Source organism: Somniosus microcephalus, chromosome 3 (assembly GCF_052327205.1).
Source record: "Somniosus microcephalus isolate GS21.2 chromosome 3, FLI_Smic_1.0, whole genome shotgun sequence".
In the NCBI taxonomy this organism is placed as follows: domain Eukaryota; kingdom Metazoa; phylum Chordata; class Chondrichthyes; order Squaliformes; family Somniosidae; genus Somniosus; species Somniosus microcephalus.
Window position 1 is genome coordinate 10851781 of NC_140989.1, and position 15067 is coordinate 10866847.

Below are 15067 nucleotides of genomic sequence, written 5' to 3' on the forward strand. Positions count from 1 at the left end.
TGAGGAAGTACACATTACGGTCAGAGGACGGGAGGGGCCCCTTAAAGTCGATGCTCAGGCGCTCGAAGGGGCGGGTGGCCTTGATCAGGCTTGCTCTGTCCGGCCTAAAGAAGTGCGGTTTGCACTCGGCACAGGTCTGGCAGTTCCTGGTTATGGTCCTGACCTCCTCGATGGAGTAGGGCAGGTTGCGGGCCTTAATGAAGTGGTAAAGTCTGGTGACCCCGGGGTGGCAGAGGTCGTTGTGGAGGGTCTGAAGTCTACCACTTTGCGCGCTGGCGCATGTAATTCGTGACAGAGCATCGGGGGGTTCGTTCAGCTTACCTGGCCGGTACAAGATATCATAATCGTAGGTGGAGAGCTCGATTCTCCACCTCAAGATCTTGTCATTCTTGATTTTGCCCCTCAGCTTGTTATTAAACATAAAAGCGACCGAACGTTGGTCGGTAAGGAGGGTAAATCGTTTGCCTGCCAGGTAGTGCCTCCAGCGTCGTACCGCCTCCACAATCGCCTGGGCCTCCTTCTCGACCGACGAGTGTCGGATCTCAGGGCCCTGTAGGGTCCTTGAGAAGAAGGCCACCGGTCTCCCCTCCTGGTTAAGGGTGGCGGCTAGGGCGAAGTCGGATGCATCGCTCTCGACTTGGAAGGGGATGGACTCATCCACTGCGTGCATAGTGGCCTTGGCAATGTCTCCCTTAATGAGGGAGAAGGCTGCGCACGCTTCCTCCGTAAGGGGGAAGGATGTGGACTTCATGAGGGGTCTGGCTTTGTCCGCATAATTGGGCACCCATTGGGCATAGTAGGCGAAGAGCCCCAGGGTTCTCTTAAGTGCCTTAGGGCAGTGGGGGAGGGGTAGCTCCATGAGGGGGCGCATTCTTTCGGGGTCGGGGCCGATGAGTCCGTTCTCTACTACACAGCCAAGGATGGCAAGGCGCGAGGTGTTAAACACACATTTCTCCTTATTGTAGGTGAGGTTCAGCCGTTGGGCTGTACGGAGGAATTTCTCCAGATTCACGTCGTGGTCCTGCCGGTCGCGGCCGCAGATGGTGACGTTATCTAGGTAGGGGAATGTGGCCTGCAGTCCGTTCTGGTCAACCATCCGGTCCATCTCCCTTTGGAAGACCGAGACCCCGTTGGTGACACCGAAGGGGACCCTAAGGAAGTGGTATAGGCGCCCATTCGCCTCGAAGGCGGTGTACTGGCGGTCCTCGGGGTGGATAGGGAGTTGGTGGTAGGCCGACTTAAGGTCGATGGTCGAGAATACGCGGTATTGTGCAATCTGATTGACCATGTCAGATATGCGGGGAAGGGGGTATGCGTCCAGCTGGGTGTATCTGTTTATGGTCTGGCTGTAGTCGATGACCAGGCGATTTTTATCGCCGGTCTTAACGACCACGACCTGGGCACGCCAGGGGCTGTTGCTCCCCTCGATGATGCCCTCCTTCAGGAGACGCTGCACCTCAGAGCTAATGAAAGCTCTGTCCCCAGCGCTGTACCGCCTGCTCTTGGTAGCGACGGGTTTGCAGTCGGGGGTGAGGTTAGCGAACAGGGAAGGTGGTGGCACCTTGAGGGTGGATAGGCTGCAGGTGTTACGCGGTGGGCGGTTTAACCTTCGCTGGTTGTCGACTGTGAGTGGGGGGAGGGGTCCACCGTATGCTAGGGTTACACTTTGGAGGTGGGATTGGAAGTCCAGCCCTAGTAGGACGGCAGCGCAGAGCTGGGGGAGGACGAGGAGTTTAAAGTTTTTATACTCTGTACCCTTAACCGACAAGGTCACAGCACAGTAGCCGCTAATGTCCGTGGCGTGGGACCTCGATGCCATCGAGATTCGGTTGCGCGTTGGCAGGACAGGGAGGGAGTAGTGGCTCACCGTGTCTGGGTGGATGAAGCTCTCCGTGCTTCCGCTGTCGAACAGGCAGGTCGTGGCGTGGCCGTTTACTTTGATGTCCATCATCGACTTGGACAGGTGGTGTGGGCGGGCTTGATCCAGAGTGACGGAGGCTAGTGTGTAGGTAAGCGAGTCGTTGTCGTCTGCGGGCGAGGCGGTCGTCGGGTCCGGGGGCCCGGTGGCAGTCGGGCGTGGTGGGTAAAATGGCGTCTCCCACGAGGTAGGACAAAATGGCGGAGAAGATGGCTGCCCCCATAACTCACATGAGGCACTATTGGGGTCGGTTGCCTTGATCAAAGATGGCCGCCCCCATGACTCACGTGTGGGGATACTGGCCTCCGTTGCCGTGAAAGAAGATGGCCGCCCCCACAGTTCGCATGAGGCACTGCTGGCCTCTGAAGATCCGCTCCTGCAGGCCTTAGAGAAGTGGCCTTTCTTCCTGCAGGTTGAGCAGGTAGAGTTCCTGGCTGGGCAGCGCGACCTCGGGTGCTTCTCCTGGCCGCAAAAGAAGCAGCCGGCGGCCCGATCGCGGGTGCCCGATGTCGGAGCCGGTACCGGGGGTGGCGGGCCCGGTCGGGTCCGGGACGCCGACGCTGAGGTAGGTCCCGGGGGCGGCGCTGCGAAGGGTATTGCGGTAGGGGTCGGGCCCGAGTCCCAGGGTCGCGAGCAGTACCTGGAAAACGCCTCCTGGTCCTGATGGGCCACCTCCAGGGAGAGAGCGAGGGCTTCAGCTTTGTCCAGGTCGAGGTCTTTAGCTTCAAGCAGTCTTTGCCGTGAGTAGTCGGACCGTAGGCCTTTCACAAAGGCATCGCGGATATTATCTTCCGTATTTTCAACAGCCGTCACCGCTTTAAAGTCACAGTTCCTGCCGAGTGCTCTTAGCGCCCGTAAAAATTCAGCTACAGACTCTCCTGGCTGTTGCGGGTGGGATCTTAGGAGGTGCCTGGTGTACATGTAATTTACCGGGCTGCGGTACTGCTGTTTCAGTAGGTTGATAGCGGCCTCGTATGTAGTCGTATCCTGGATGAGTGCGTATACTCTCGGGCTCGCTTGGGCGTTCAGAACTCTTAGTTTGGATCTCTGAGGGACGCCGGATTCTTCCAGGTAGGATTCGAAGCAGTCCAGCCAGTGTTTGAAGTTGAGGGCTGAGTTTGCTGCCTGTGGGTTTAGATCCAGGTACGGTGGTTTGAGGGCTTGCAGCCAAGCCGGCTGGTGTGGCTGGCGTAGCCCGGTGTCTGAAAGCTGCTGTGGCTGTGCTTCTGGGAGGGCTTCTGGCTGGCCAGTAGTAGACATCTTTAAAATTTAGTCAATAAAATTGATATACCTATCAATTCGTCCAATAAAAAGCGACGAGTTAGGAACGTAACTAAAGGTTTTTATTGACTAAATAACAGAGCCCACCCTCGTGGGTGATCGGGTCCAACAAGGAGGAATACCAGCCAGTCGACTACCTTTATACCTGGGCAGGTAGGTGGAGCCATGGGCGGAGTCGGAGGTGGTCAGCCCAGGTATAACAGCGCGACAAGAGGCGACCTCGTATCGTGATACAACAGTGATAACGGTGATAACAATACAACAGTGATAACTATAGTGTAACGATAAAAGTGGTTTACCACAATACTCAAGGTGTGGTCTCACCAAGGCCCGGTACAACTGCAGCAAGACATCCTTGCTCCTGTACTCGAACCCTCTTGCTACGAAGGCCAACATGCCATCTGCCTTCTTAACCGCCTGCTGCACCTGCCTGCTTACCTTCAGCGACTGGTGCACAAGGACACCCAGGTCTAATTCTAATTACACCATCAGTGCAGGACAAGGCGACATAGGTGCAAACTAATAAAAGACGTTCAGGAGCAAGATCAGGAAGTACCTTTTCACACACACTGTGATAATGACCAGATAGATAATCTCTTTTAGTGATGCCTGGATTGGCCTCTGGGTGAATGAGGGGTGGCAAAAGCTACAGCATCAATCAAGAGGCAATTGGATGCAGTGATGGGAGATTTTCGGGTTCTGTGGAAGGATGAGCGAGATGGGCTGAATGGCCACCATCATCTAGTTATCCATATGATATCCATGAATCGCCAACAAGTTAACCTGATTTCATTAGGTTTTTCAACAACAACAACTGGCATTTATATAGCACCTTTAACATAGTAAAATGTCCCAAAGTGTCAGCCAGTGACTCAGTGGGTAGCACCCTCGCCTCGGAGTCAGGAGGTTGTGGGTTCAAGTCCCACTCTGGAGATTTGAGCACCAAAATCTAGGCTGACACTCCCAGTGCAGTGCTGAGGGAGTGCTGCACTGTTGCAGGTGCTGTCTTTCGGATGAGATGTTAAACTGAGGCCCCGTCTGCTCTCTCAGGTGGACGTAAAAGATCCCGTGGCACTATTTCGAAGAAGAGCAGGGGAGTTTATCCCTGGTGTCCTGGCCAATATTATTCCCTCAATCAACATCATTAAAACAGATGATCTGGTCATTATCACATTGCTGTTTGTGGGAGCTTGCTGTGAGCAGATTGGCTGCCACGTTTCCTACATTACAACAGTGACTACACTTCAAAAGTACTTCATTGGCTGTGAAGTGCTTCGGGACGTCCAGTAGTCGTGAAAGGCGCTATAGAAATGCAAGTCTTTTAAGGTGCTTCATGGGAGCATTATCAGACAATATTTGATCGAGCCAGGTAAGGAAATATTAGACACTCCGATTAGGCAGTCTGCAGCCTTCCGGTCTCAATATCGAGTTCAACAATTTCAGATCATAACCTCGGCCCCTATTTCATTTTTACTTATATTTTTCCACTCCTTTCCTCCCCCCCCCCTTTCCTTTTGTTTCTCTCTCACAGCTGGCAGCTATCTTTTGCCCTGCCAGTACACTTTACACCTAATCCCAGCCTATTACCATCTCGTCTAGCTTCTAATCTCTTTTACTTCTTTTGGTTCTTTTATTCTTTTGTCCGATCGCAGCCCTACCTTCAATCTAGTTCCTTTTCTCTCCAGTTTTGAAGAAGGGTCAAACCCGAAACGTCAACTCAAATTTCTCTCCACGGATGTTGCCTGACCTGCTGAGTTTTTCCAGCATTTTCTGTTGTTATTAAGGAAATATTAGGGCTTGGTCAAAGAGGTAGGTATGGCCTACTGCTCCTAATTCTTCTGTTCTTAAAGGAGCATCTTAAAGGAGGCAGTGGAGAGGTTTAGGGAGGGAATTCCAGAGCTTAGGGCCCAGGCAGCTGAAGGCACGGCCACCAGTGATGGAGTGAAGGAAATTGGGGAAGTGCAAGAGGCCAGAATTGGAGGACCTCGGAGACCTCGGAGGGTTGAAGGGCCGGAGGAGGTTACAGAGGTAAGGAGGGGCAAGGCCATGGAGGGATTTGAACAGAAGAATCAGAATTTTAAATTTTGAGGCGTTGCTTCACTGGGAGCCAGTGTAGGTCAACAACCATGGGCGATAGGCGGCCTCTATCATTGGCTCAAGGTTTGATCACATCAGCTTTGAAAAGAGAGGCTGAATCCTCAAACTCATCATCCCTATGGAGACTCCGATGATGCTTTATCTGCAGACAATTATCTGAAGTAACTATGAATGAAGAATACACAAATTCATAGAATGATGCAGCACAGAAGGAGGCCAGTCGGTCCATTGTGCCTGTGCCGACTCCTTGGAAAGAGCTATTCAATTGTAGGTAAAGATAAAAGAAAACAAACCACAATCTGTTTCTATTGATAGTATTTACCTCAACTTCAGAATTGGATATTTTGCTTTTTCATTGAGTGGAGAGGGAAGGTCCTGTGGGTCCATTGCAGGATAGATTGGGCGAGTGTAGCCTCGCCTAGGGGGTCGAACAGAAATCCTTGTTGGTGTAATTAGCATCTTGGATACGACCCAGGCCCCCTCGTGATCAGCTAACCTTCAGACTCTGGTTTTGGCTTTAAATTGAGGAACAGATTTATTAAAAGTAACAGATTAAACAGTAGCCAAGCAAAGTACAGAAAGTCACAGAACTTTTAACCCGCTCTCTCCTTGTACTTGAAAATAATAATCGACACAACACTTGGCTAGTTCTGCTGATGACCCCAGGCCTGGACGAGGACAGTGACTCAACTATTCCAGTGCTTTCCTGGCAGGCCTCCCACCCTCCATAAACTTCAGCTCATCCAAAACTCGTCTGCCCGTGTCCTGACTCGCACCCAGTCCCGTTCACCCCTCACCCCCTGGGCTCACTGCCCCGTGTCCTGACTCGCACCAAGTCCCGTTCACCCCTCACCCCCTGGGCTCACTGCCCCGTGTCCTGACTCGCACCAAGTCCCGTTCACCCCTCACCCCCTGGGCTCACTGCCCCGTGTCCTGACTCGCACCCAGTCCCGTTCACCCCTCATCCCCTGGGCTCACTGCCCCGTGTCCTGACTCGCACCAAGTCCCGTTCACCCCTCACCCCCTGGGCTCACTGCCCCGTGTCCTGACTCGCACCAAGTCCCGTTCACCCCTCACCCCCTGGGCTCACTGCCCCGTGTCCTGACTCGCACCAAGTCCCGTCCGCCCATCACCCCCTGGGCTCACTGACCTGTGTCCTGACTCGCACCAAGTCCCGTCCGCCCATCACCCCCTGGGCTCACTGCCCCGTGTCTTGACTCGCACCAAGTCCCGTTCACCCCTCACCCCCTGGGCTCACTGCCCCGTGTCCTGACTCGCACCAAGTCCCGTCCGCCCATCACCCCCTGTGCTCACTGCCCCGTGTCCTAACTCGCACCAAGTCCCGTCCGCCCATCACCCCCTGTGCTCACTGCCCCGTGTCCTGACTCGCACCAAGTCCCGTCCGCCCATCACCCCCTGGGCTCACTGCCCCGTGTCCTGACTCGCACCAAGTCCCGTCCGCCCCTCACCCCCTGTGCTCACTGCCCCGTGTCCTGACTCGCACCAAGTCCCGTCCGCCCATCACCCCCTGGGCTCACTGCCCCGTGTCCTGACTCGCACCAAGTCCCGTCCGCCCATCACCCCCTGTGCTCACTGCCCCGTGTCCCGACTCACACCCAGTCCCGTCCCCGCCCATCACCCCCTGGGCTCACTGCCCCGTGTCCCGACTCACACCAAGTCCCGTCCGCCAATCACCCCCTGGGCTCACTGCCCCGTGTCCTGACTCACACCAAGTCCCGTTCACCCCTCACCCCCTGGGCTCACTGCCCCGTGTCCTGACTCGCACCCAGTCCCGTCCCCGCCCATCACCCGTGAACTGACTCACACCGAGTCCCGTCCGCCCATCACCCCCTGTGCTCGTCTGCCCGTGTCCTGACTCGCACCAAGTCCCGTCCACCCCTCACCCCCTGGGCTCACTGCCCCGTGTCCTGACTCGCACCCAGTCCCGTCCCCGCCCATCACCCGTGAACTGACTCACACCGAGTCCCGTCCGCCCATCACCCCCTGTGCTCGTCTGCCCGTGTCCTGACTCGCACCAAGTCCCGTCCACCCCTCACCCCCTGGGCTCACTGCCCCGTGTCCTGACTCGCACCAAGTCCCGTCCGCCCCTCACCCCCTGGGCTCACTGCCCCGTGTCCTGACTCGCACCAAGTCCCGTTCACCCCTCGCCCCCTGGGCTCGCTGACCTACATTGGCTGCCGGTTATGCAACGCCTCGATTTTAAAATTCTCCATCCTTGTTTTCAAATCTCTCCATGGCCTCGTCCCCCTCCCTATCTCTCTAACCTCCTCCAGCCCTAAAACCCTCCTGGATATTTGCATTCCACCAATTCTGGTCTCTTGAGCATCCCCGATTTGAATCGCTCCACCATTGCCGGCCGTGCCTCCAGCTGCCTGGGCCCTAAGCTCGGGAATCCCCTCCCCAAACCTCTCCGCCTCACTAAACCTCTCTGCCTCTCTACCCCTTTCTCCTCCTTTTAAGATGCCCCTTAAAACCTACTCTCTGACCAAGCTTTTGTTCACCTGTCCTAGTAATTCCTTTATGTGGCTTCGGTCAAATTTTGTTTGACAATCGCTCCTGTGCAGCAGCGCCTTGCGACGTTTTACTACGTTAAAGGCGCTGTATAAATGCCAGTTGTTGTTGTGACTCTTGCATGTGAAGATTTATAACGGTTGTCTCACCACCTCCACGTAGCGCTGCGATACGGAGATGCTGAAACCCTGCCTGTCCCCTTGATCTCAGAAAACCAGAGAGTAAAATGGCAAACTAATTCCAGCACAGCTACCCAGAAGGAAAACTTTAACTAAAAGTAGCTGTCCGTGGGCTGATGGCTGTGCAGGTTATCAGGCTTCACAACGGAGAACCTAGTAACAGATTAAGGCTCCTTCGACTCCCGATTCCATCCATCAGTTGCAGAGAAAGCAAGTAAACAAGGTTAGTAAATAGCACCTTATCATCACAGCAGGTGTCTGAATGCCCTGCTGATGTTTCAGCAGCTGCAGTCAGATGAATTAAAGGGACCAGACATTCAAAAATGTGACAAAATTCCAATTCATCTCGGAAGACTGCAGACAGATCCCAGCTGTTGTAAACGGGGCTAACTAATTCACAACACACAGAGATTGTGAAAGACAGCGGGCAGATTAAATATTCACAAGGTTCCTGGGTAAGAAGGGTATATTATACCCTTAAAGAATGAAAGGAAGGAATTAGTGATGGTTTGGTATTTTTCACAGATCCATAAAAAGAAAGAACTTGCATTTCTATAGCGCCTGTCAGGATGTCCCAAAGTGCTTTACAGCCAATGAAGCACTTTAGTGTAGTGACTGTTGTAATGTAGGAAACGTGGCACAGCAAGCTCCCACAGACAGCAATGTGATAATCACCAGATAGATCATCTCTTTTAGTGATGTTGATTGAGGGATAAATATTGTCCAGGACACCGGGGAGAACTCCCCTGCTCCTCTTCAAAATAGTGCCGTGGGATCTTTTACATCCACCTGAGAGAGCAGACGGGGCCTCGGTTTAACGTCTCAGTCGAAAGACAGCACCTCCAACAGTGCAGCACTCCCTCAGTAGTCTTCTTCTTAGGCAGTCCCTCGGAACCGAGGATGACTTGCTTCCACATTAAAAACGAGTTCTCAGGTGACTGATGAGTCCAATGCGGGACCTACAGTCTCTGTCACAGGTGGGGCAGACGGTGGTTGAAGGGGCGGGTGGGTGGGGTGCTTGGGTTGACGTGCGCTCCTTCTGTTGCCTGCGCTTAGCTTCCGCTTGCTCCCGGGGAAGAGACTCGAGGTGTTCGGCGCCTTCCCGGATGCTTCTCCTCCACTTTGTGCGGTCCTGGGCCAGGGATTCCCAGGTGTCGGAGGGGATGTTGCACTTTTTCAAGGAGGCTTTGAGGGGTGTCCTTGAAGCATTTCCTCTGGCCACCTGGGGCTCTCTTGCCGTGCCCTCAGTACTGCACTGGAGTGTCAGCCTAGGACTGGAACACAGTAAATGTTAGGGCCTATTCCCTGGTTGGGATTTTAAAAAAGGCCCATGCTCCAGGTAGCACTAGTGCTGGTTGTGTGAAAGCCTGAGACCAGCAGATACCTCTGTGTTGGGGAGTTTCAATATATACCTAGGCTCCCTGTATGTTTGCTTACACTTGCGCAGGGAGTTGTTCCTTTGGGCAAACAAGGCTGCATTAACCTTTTTAATGCATTGGACATTTACCTGATCTGGCAAATGTGGCTTGGGGTGGCTCAGTGGGCAGCACTCTCACCTCTGAGTCAGAAGGTCGTGGGGTCAAGTCCCACTCCTGAGACTTGAGCACATAATCCAGGCTGACACTCCCAGTGCAGTACTGTTCAATACTGAGAAAGAAAGACTTGTATTTTCTATAGCGCCTTTCACGACCACCAGACGTCTCAAAGCACTTCACAGCCAATGAAGTACTTTTTGAAGTGTGGTCACTGCTGCACAAAGTGTAGTAAACAAGGTAAGTGAGCTGCAGGCGCAAATAGCCACATGGGAATATGATGTTGTGGCAAAAACTGAGACCTGGCTCAAAAAAGGGCAGGATTGGGTTTTAAATATTCCTGGTTATAATGTTCAGGAAGATGGAGAAGGAAAGATAGGAGGTGGTGTGGCAGTATTGGTCAAGGAGAATGTTACAGTGCTGGAGAGGGAGGATGTGACAAATGTGACACCATTGTTCAAGAAAGGGTGTAAGGACAATCCTAGTAACTACAGGCCGGACAGTTTAACATCAGTGGTGGGTAAAATTATAGAAACAATAATCAAGGAAAACATTAACGGGCACTTGGAGAGGTTTAAGCTGATTAAGGAGAGCCAACACAGGTTTGTAAAAGGCAGATCGTGTTTGACTAAACTAATTGAATTTTTTGATGAAGTAACAGAGAGGATTGATGAAGGGAATGCAATGGATGTTGTCTACATGGATTTTCGGAAGGCGTTTGACAAAGTACCACATAGAAGACTGGTTAACAAAATTGAAGCTCATGGAATAGGTGGGTCAGTGGCAGTTTGGATAAGGAATTGGCTTAAGGACAGAAAACAGCAAGTTGTGGTAAATGGCTGTTTTTCAGACTGGAGGATGGTAGACAGTGGTGTTCCCCAAGGGTCAGTGCTGGGGCCACTGCTTTTTTTGATAAATATAAATGACCTGGATATTGGAATACAGAGTAGAATTTCTAAATTTGCCGATGACACCAAATGTGGATGTGACAAACAATGAATATATCAATCGACTGCAACAGGACATAGAAAGGCTAGCAGAATGGGCAGACAAGTGGCAGATGGAATTTAATACAGAGAAGTGTGAGGTGATGCATTTTGGCAGAAGGAACAGGGAGAGGCAATATACACTTAATGGCACAGTTTTAAAGAGTGTGCAGGGACAGAGGGACCTGGGAGTTAATGTGCATAGGTCCCTGAAGGTGGCGGGACATATTGAGAGAGTGGTTATCAAAGCATATGGGATCTTGGGCTTCATAAATAGAGGTATTGAGTACAAAAGTAGAGAAGTTATGCTGAACCTTTATAAAGCGCTGGTTAGGCCACAACTGGAGTATTGCGTCCAGTTCTGGTCACCACACTTTAGGAAGGATGTGAAGGCCCTTGAGAGGGTGCAGAGGAGATTTACCAGAATGGTTCCGGGGATGGGGGATCTTAGCTACAAGGACAGGTTGGAGAAGCTGGATTTGTTTTCATTAGAGCAAAGGAGGTTGAGGGGTGATTTGATCGAGGTGTACAAGATTATGACGGGTTTGGATAGGCTAGACGGGGAAAGGCTGTTCCCACTAGTTGATGGTACAAGGACTAGGGGACACAGATTTAAGGTTTTGGGCAAGAGATACAGGGGGGACGTGAGGGAAAACTTTTTACGCAGCGAGTGGTGAGGACCTGGAACTCGCTGCTGACGGAAGTGGTGAAAGCGGAGACACTCAGTGTTTTCAATGGGAGACTGGATAGGCTCTTGAGGGAAATAAACTTGCAGGGCTACGGGAATAGAGGGGATTGCTCTACAGAGAGCTGGCATAGACTCGATGGGCCGAATGGCCTCCTCTGTGCTGATATGATTCTATGACTGTCCTGGAGGGGTCAAGGACAGAATCTATATGGCTATAGTTAAGAAATATTAGAGGTGCCATTGCACTCCTAGGTGTATTCTATAGACCACCAAATAGTGGGAAAGAAATGGAGGAGAAAATTTTCAGAGAAATTACAGAGAGGGGGAAGAACTATAGAGAAGTGATAATGGGGGACTTCAACTATCCTAATATAGACTGGGATCGTAATAGTGCAAAGGGCAGAGAGGGGGAAGAACTATAGAGTAGTGATAATGGGGGACTTCAACTATCCGAATATAGACTGGGATCGTAATAGTGCAAAGGGCAGAGAGGGGGAAGAATTTCTGAAGTGTGTTCAGGAGAACTTTCTTGATCAGTATGTTTCCGGCCCGACGAGGGAGGAGGCATTGCTGGATCTGGTTCTGGGGAATGAGGTGGGTCAAGTGGAACAAGTGTCAGTAGGTGAACATTTAGGGAACAGTGATCATCGTATCAGAAGGTTTAGATTAGCTATGGAAAAGGACAGGGAGCAATCTAGAATAAACATATTTAACTGGGGGAAGGCCAATTTCAGTGGGATGAGAACGGATCTGGCCCGGGTAAACTGGAATCAAAGATTGGCAGGCAAAACTGTAATGGAACAATGGGCTGCCTTTAAAGAAGGAATAGTTCAGGTACAGTTGAGGTACATTCCCACTAGGGGGAAAGGCAGGGCAACTAAAGTCAGGGCTCCCTGGATGACGACAGAGATAGAGATTATGATGAAGCAGAAAAAAACTGCGTATGACACATGTCGGGTTGCAAATACATCTAAAAATCAGGCTATATATAGAAAGGTCAGAGGAGAAGTGAAAAAGAAAATAAGAGGGGCAAAGAGAGGGTATGAGAATAGAATGGCAGCCAACATAAAAGGCAATCCAAAAGCCTTCTATAGGCATATAAATAGTAAAAGGGTAGTAAGAGGAGGGGTGGAGCCGATTAGGGACCAAAAAGGGGACCAACGCATGGAGGCAGAGGGTATGGCTGAGGTACTAAACGAGTACTTTGCATCTGTCTTCACCATGGAAGATGATGCTGCCATAGACATAGTGAGAGGAGGAGGTAGTGGAGATAGGACAAAAATATAAAGAGGAGTTATTAGAAAGGCTGGCTGTACTTAAAGTAGATAAATCACCAGGAACGGATAGGATGCATCCTAGGTTGCTGAGGGAATTGAGGGAGGAGATCGTGGAGGTACTGGCCATAATATTCCAATCCTCCTTAGATACAGGGGTGGTGCCAGAGGACTGGAGAATTGCAAATGTTACACCATTGTTCAAAAAAGTGTGTAAAGATAAACCCAGCAACCGCAGGCCAGTCAGTTTGACCTCGGTAGTGGGGAAGTTTTTAGAAACAGTAATCAGGGACAAAATTAAGTCACTTGGATAGGTGTGAATTAATTAATTAAAGCCAGCATCGATTTGTTAAAGGAAAATCGTGTTTAACTAACTTGATTGAGTTCTTTGATGAGGTAACAGAGAGGGTTGATGAGGGTAATGCGGTTGACGTAGTGTACATGGATTTCCAAAAGGCGTTCGACAAAGTGCCACATAATAGGCTCGCCAGCAAAGTCGAAGCCCATGGAATAAACAGTATAACGTTAGCAGTCCTCCAGCACCACACCTGTAGCCAGAGAGGATTGGAAAATGAGGGTCAGAACCTCCGCTATTTCCTCCCTTGCTTCTCTTAATAGCCTGGGATACATTTCATCTGGGCCTGGGGATTTATCTACTTTCAAAGATGCAAATGTATGTTCTTCCTTCAACTGTACCACACACCCATTGTATGTAATGCATACTGTAAGGGGTCATTTTTATTTGAGTAGATATTGGGGACCCGGCCCACTGGCTGGGCGGATCGGAAAGTCGTGACGGCCTCGCCCCTGATGTTCCATCCAGGATTTTCCGAAACACACTTTCAGTGGGCCAGGTTTCCCACCACACGAATCCACAGAACATTCCCCCTTGAATATTTAGTCTATATAAAACCAAATGCACTTTTAGGAAACTCAACAAGACATGGGAAAGTAAGACTAAACAACTAATGCTTTTGGACTGCAGGTTTTGCACTCTAATTTACAAAACATACAAGGAGCAATATAATGTGTTTTTACATCAGAGGTCTCGAGCTGGATTTGCACTGATTTAACCCGGAGTTGAGCCTGAGGTCGCTGGGAGGGTGGGTTGGCTCTGTAAGCGGGTCATTTTACAGCACAGCATCAGGCCGCTTGGCACTGGAACTATGAACAGCGAAAACAACCGAGGACATGTTCCGCGTTACTTTGACCCATGTCGGGTCTAAAAGTGGTTCTCTGGGGAAATGCACGGGACTGTGGAACATGCACATAGATGTCACAGACAAATTTAATGCAATACAGTGCGAGTTATTTAAGGATTAACGGCAGCAAAAATGTGTTGCTATTGATCAATATAATGTTAAATAAACACACACGTAACAGCCTAACCAAACTTAAAACAGGGCAGCTGGCTGTATGTATTCAGTTACCGGCAAGCTGCCAGCAAAAGTGTTTTTGTGACTCTAAACTTTCAAGGGGGTAAGCAGTTTATTTATTCTTTAAATTCTCGATGAATGCAACATTAGACACGCCGTGCATTCAAAGGGCAAAGATTTAACTGCATTTTAACGATATCCACCCCAGGCCATGTTTTGAAATGCTGTTTTTTTGACCTGATACATTGAGCAGGGGGGACAGTGCAGTCTGTGCTGTGCCCCGCCCCTTCCGCACTCCGGGGGTGGGGCGGGGCACCGGGTGACTGACATCTTGACTGGCCAATGAGGGCCGGAGCCGGTGAGTGTGCACCAATCAGAGCAGAGACCGGCTTTGTGATTGGCGGCGCGCAGGATTGGCTGGAGTGCGGGGGGAGGAGACAGGACTGTAACCAGCGGCCGATAGATGCACTGTATCCCAGAGAGCAGCGGCTACACTGTATCCCAGAGAGACAGCGGGCGATCGACTGTATCCAGAGAGGCAGCGGGCGATCGACTGTATCCCAGAGAGGCAGCGGCCGATAGACTGTATCCAGAGAGGCAGCGGGCGATAGACTGCAACCCAGAGAGCAGCGGCTACACTGTATCCAGCGGCCGATAGACTGTATCCAGAGAGGCAGCGGGCGATCGACTGTATCCCAGAGAGGCAGCGGCGATAGACTGTATCCAGAGAGGCAGCGGCCGATAGACTGTATCCAGAGAGGCAGCGGGCGATAGACTGTATCCAGAGAGGCAGCGGCCGATAGACTGCAACCCAGAGAGCAGCGGCTACACTGTATCCAGCGGCCGATACATTGTAACCAGCGCCGGCTACACTCTCCCAGAGAGCAGCGGCTACACTGTATCCAGCGGCCGATACATTGTAACCAGCGCCGGCTACACTCTCCCAGAGAGCAGCGGCTACACTGTATCCCAGAGAGGCAGCGCCGCTACACTGTATCCAGCGGCCGATAGAGACACTAACCCAGAGAGGCAGCGGGCGATCGACTGTAACCCAGAGAGGCAGCGGCTACACTGTATCCCAGAGCCGGCTACCGCAGCGGGTGAGTTGACGGCCGGCCCGAGCCCCGGCTCTCTGGGGTGGGGTGGTGTCGGTTGTTAACCGGATTCCTGTCGTCAGTTTGATTCCTCCGCCCGCTTGTTTTTG

General features: G+C 51.5%; 1 protein-coding gene across 3 annotated transcripts in view; it reads left to right on the forward strand.

The window, feature by feature from the left end:
* The window catches only part of LOC147120849 (CD276 antigen homolog), a 91104-nt gene that overhangs the window by 19148 nt on the left and 56889 nt on the right, over window positions 1-15067 (forward strand). The window contains exon 1 of one of the 3 annotated variants that reach the window (XM_085979199.1): window positions 8207-8230. The exons of 1 other annotated variant lie outside the window; for it this stretch is intronic. The gene's annotated coding sequence lies outside the window, so the exon portion shown is untranslated. Of the gene's footprint in view, window positions 1-8206; window positions 8231-14087; window positions 14964-15067 lie in introns of those variants that run through there. One more of the 3 variants, XM_085979198.1, reaches the window with a different exon arrangement.